The sequence below is a fragment of the Pediculus humanus genome, genomic scaffold (genome assembly GCF_000006295.1).
Source record: "Pediculus humanus corporis 1103172108281 genomic scaffold, whole genome shotgun sequence".
In the NCBI taxonomy this organism is placed as follows: domain Eukaryota; kingdom Metazoa; phylum Arthropoda; class Insecta; order Psocodea; family Pediculidae; genus Pediculus; species Pediculus humanus.
The window spans coordinates 1,171,506-1,175,686 of NW_002987850.1; positions in this window are offsets into that span (position 1 = coordinate 1,171,506).

Consider the following 4,181-nt stretch of genomic DNA (forward strand, 5'->3'; position numbering starts at 1 on the left):
TAATAATAATAATAATAATAATAATAATAATAATAATAATAATAATAATAATAATAATAATAATAATAATAATAATAATAATAATAATAATAATAATAATAATAATAATAATAATAATAATAATAATAATAATAATAATAATAATAATAATAATAATAATAATAATAATAATAATAATAATAATAATAATAATAATAATAATAATAATAATAATAATAATAATAATAATAATAATAATAATAATAATAATAATAATAATAATAATAATAATAATAATAATAATAATAATAATAATAATAATAATAATAATAATAATAATAATAATAATAATAATAATAATAATAATAATAATAATAATAATAATAATAATAATAATAATAATAATAATAATAATAATAATAATAATAATAATAATAATAATAATAATAATAATAATAATAATAATAATAATAATAATAATAATAATAATAATAATAATAATAATAATAATAATAATAATAATAATAATAATAATAATAATAATAATAATAATAATAATAATAATAATAATAATAATAATAATAATAATAATAATAATAATAATAATAATAATAATAATAAAGCCAACGGCCATAGCGTGCTGGTCACACCGGTTCCCGTACGATCACCGAAGTTAAGCAGCATCGGGCGTGGTGCAAACTTGGATGGGTGACCGTCTGAGAACGCCACGTGCTGTTGGCTTAAAAGAGCAAAAAAAAATGAGAACAAGACAAAGTAAGAACCAAAAAACAAATCTTGTTCTACTGTCGACCTGAGGCAGCTCGACGAGAACGTGAATTTCACTGCTTCTGACCTGGCCACTCCAAAGATGTTAGTCACCGGAGCCCAGTTCAGGAGACAAAACGTTCCCATCGAAAAAGACGGACTCAGGAAGACCTTCAAGAATTGATGTGGTGCTATCTTATAATAAGTGGCACCACCGAAATTCGAGTATTTGTCCCTAAGGAATCGGGTAGAAACCTCGGATAAATACTTAAAAACTCCGACAAGTAGCCTTGTCGTGTTTAATGGTGGATAATAATAATAATAATAATAATAATAATAATAATAATAATAATAATAATAATAATAATAATAATAAAACGCAGCGTAAAAATAACCGATATTGGTTTTAAAAAAAAAAAAAAAAAGAAAATTGTACGGTTTTTTTTTTCTCTCTCTCTCTAAAGCCGACAGCAATTTTTTTGTTTATTCCTACGATAATTTATCAGGCGAAAACGCCGCCGCCGCTTATTATTAAAAAAATAAATAAATAAATAAATAAAAAATTTATAAAACCGCACGATAATTATTATTCATACCTAAAAATTTTTGGGGGAGCTCCCCCCCCGTCGTAAATCATTTAAATAATTATTTAAAGTCTAAATTATTAATCGTCACGTTTCTTAAATGAATTCATTTCATCATCACCACCACCGTTATCACCACTACTACCACTACCACCACCACCAGTATCACCATACCACCACCACCAGTATCACCACTACCACCATTACCACCGCCACCAATAATAAACTTTCGTGGGAGAAAAAAAAGAAGGGGGGGAAGGTTGCCACCGAACCACCACAAATATTAACAACAGGAAAACTTTTACTTGGAAGCTTAACATGAATGCAAAACGATCACAATTTTTTTTTTTTTGCATGGAAGAAAGAAGGAAAAGTTGAGGGGAAAAGGAAAAAACATCACCTGGTTACAACTAAACCTTTTTTTTTTATCAAATTTCAATTTCAACGTTTAATTTAAAATCGTAAAAATAAATTGATACCATCCATTTTCTTAACCATCTGATTCCTTTTTACCCTTTTTGCCCCTTTCCCCTCCTTCCCCCTCCCGCCACCTTTCCCTCGCCGCCAGTTTAAGAAAAAATTCCAGCGAAAAATTCACGCACGAACGATTCTCTCACTTTAAGGGAAAAAGGAAAAAAAAAAAAATTTTTTTTGGACAATGGTAGTAATAGTCATCGTTACGTGGAAGAAGAAAATTTTTTTTTTTTTTATAATCGTGACTGAATCGACTCGACAGATTTTTTTTTTTGTATATTCGTTCCATCAGAACTAAAATATTGCACATTTTTATTTTGGAGAAAAAAAAAAGAGTGTTTCGTGTCGGACTTTTGTAATTTATTAAAAAGAAAACTGGAAAACTGGAAACCTTTTCACATAACGTGGGTGAAAACCATTAAAAGAAATATCAAGAAACAAAAAGAAGTCATAAATTTATTGTTAAACCTGTTTTTCTTTTCTTACACGGAGAAGGTTTTTTTTTTTTTTTTTTTTTGGCTCCAGCCGGTTTTTAAAAGAAAAAGAAAAGAAAAAAAATTCCAGGGAAGAAAGTTTTTTTTTTTTTTTTTTAGATAGAGAAAATAAAGTTAAAAAGAAAAAGAAAAAAAAAGTCAAAGAAATTAAACGCTAAAAAAATTCTCTGGAGAAAAAATAAAAAACGGATGGGGGGAAAATACAAAAAAAAATTATATAAAATTGTTTACCTTACGGTTTTTTGTACCTTTGAAAAATTTAAATACCCCCCCCCCCCAATTACCCACCATTTTTTTTTCTCGTTAAAATTTGTTTACTCGAAAACCTTTCTCGTCTTAATCGTTTGAATCTTACCCCTTTGAAAATTATTTCAATGAAATCTTATGAGAAATTATTAGGGGGGAAGGGGAGGGGAGGCACGGTGGGGGGCCTAACCGAAGAATAAATAATTAAATTCTCAATACCCATCGGAAAAAGTACAAAAAAAAAAAAAAATCGAATCGATCGCGATGGAAATAAAAAAGAAAGAAAACCATAGAGTACAGGGCGGTGGTGGAAAATGAAAAAAAAAAAAAAAAAAAAAAAAAGGTTCGTAGGAAGAAACGGTAAAAGGTCAAAGGGGAAAAAAATGAATGCGTTAGAAGAATTTTCCTTTAAAAACTTTTTCCAGAATTTTTTTTTTTTTTCTCCAGAAAATTAAAAACGAATTTAGATATAAAAAAAAAATTTTTTTTTTTTTTTTTAGTGTACGACCTACGATGCGAAACATTTTTTTTAAAAAAATGATTCACGATTGCCAACCGTAAAAAAAAAAAAAAAAAAAAAAAAAAAAATTAAATTAAATTAAAAGTGATTTGAATGAAATTTTATCGCCGCGTTTGTTTTTTTCCCAGAAAAATCATCATCATTACCATTATCATTGTCGTCGTCGTTTTTAAATGATAAAAAATAGTTAAGCGCGTCGTCGAACAATTTCAACGTGGAAAAAGATGACAAAAAACACGTCATAAACATTTGCTCCCCGAAAAAATGAGAGAAACAAAGAGACAAAGAGAGAGAGAGAGAGAGAGAGAGAGAGAACGAAAAAAAAAAAGAAAAAGGAAAAAAAGATTTTATTATGGAAAATTTTTTTGGAAAGAATGGATAAAGATGTAAAATTACTCTACGATCCCGGAATAATAAGCCTGTGGGAAATTACATTAAGAACATTTTTTGATATTCGTGACGGGAAGTGGTGGCGAGGGGAGATGAGGGTGTAAGAGGGGGGGCAATCGGGCGATCGTTAAGGTAGAAGAAGAAACATAATACAAGGTAATAACGGGGTAAACATTGTTATGATGATAATAATGATGATGATGTTTATTGCTACCGAAAACTGGAATTTTCGTTTAAACTATTAAAAATTTACATAAACAAAATTTTATAAAGTTTACGGTTTAGTTTTAAACTTTTTCGCAATTTATATATATATACATCTAAAATATAATATAGCATTTAAATCCATTTTCCAGTTCGATGATGATGATGATGATGGTGATGATAATAATAATAATAATAATAATAATAATAATAATAAAGATCCGACACGGCGGTTAAAAGAACATTCGAAAAACGCGAAAGATTTTACCTAGGTAAAGATTTAAAGTTTTGTTTTTCACACACCCCCAAAAAAAATAAATGAAATTTTTCTTACCTTGTGTGGGGCCCCATTTTTGTCTCCGAAAATAAAAATCAAATCGAACATCGAAATGGAAAAACGAAGTACATCGAACAAATCGGAAAATTTTGGAATTTTCATTCATTTTCTTTTTTTTTTTTTTTGACAAATTTTGTGCGATTTCTGAAAATTTGAAAAAAAAAAAACGTATAAAAATTCCCACTCGC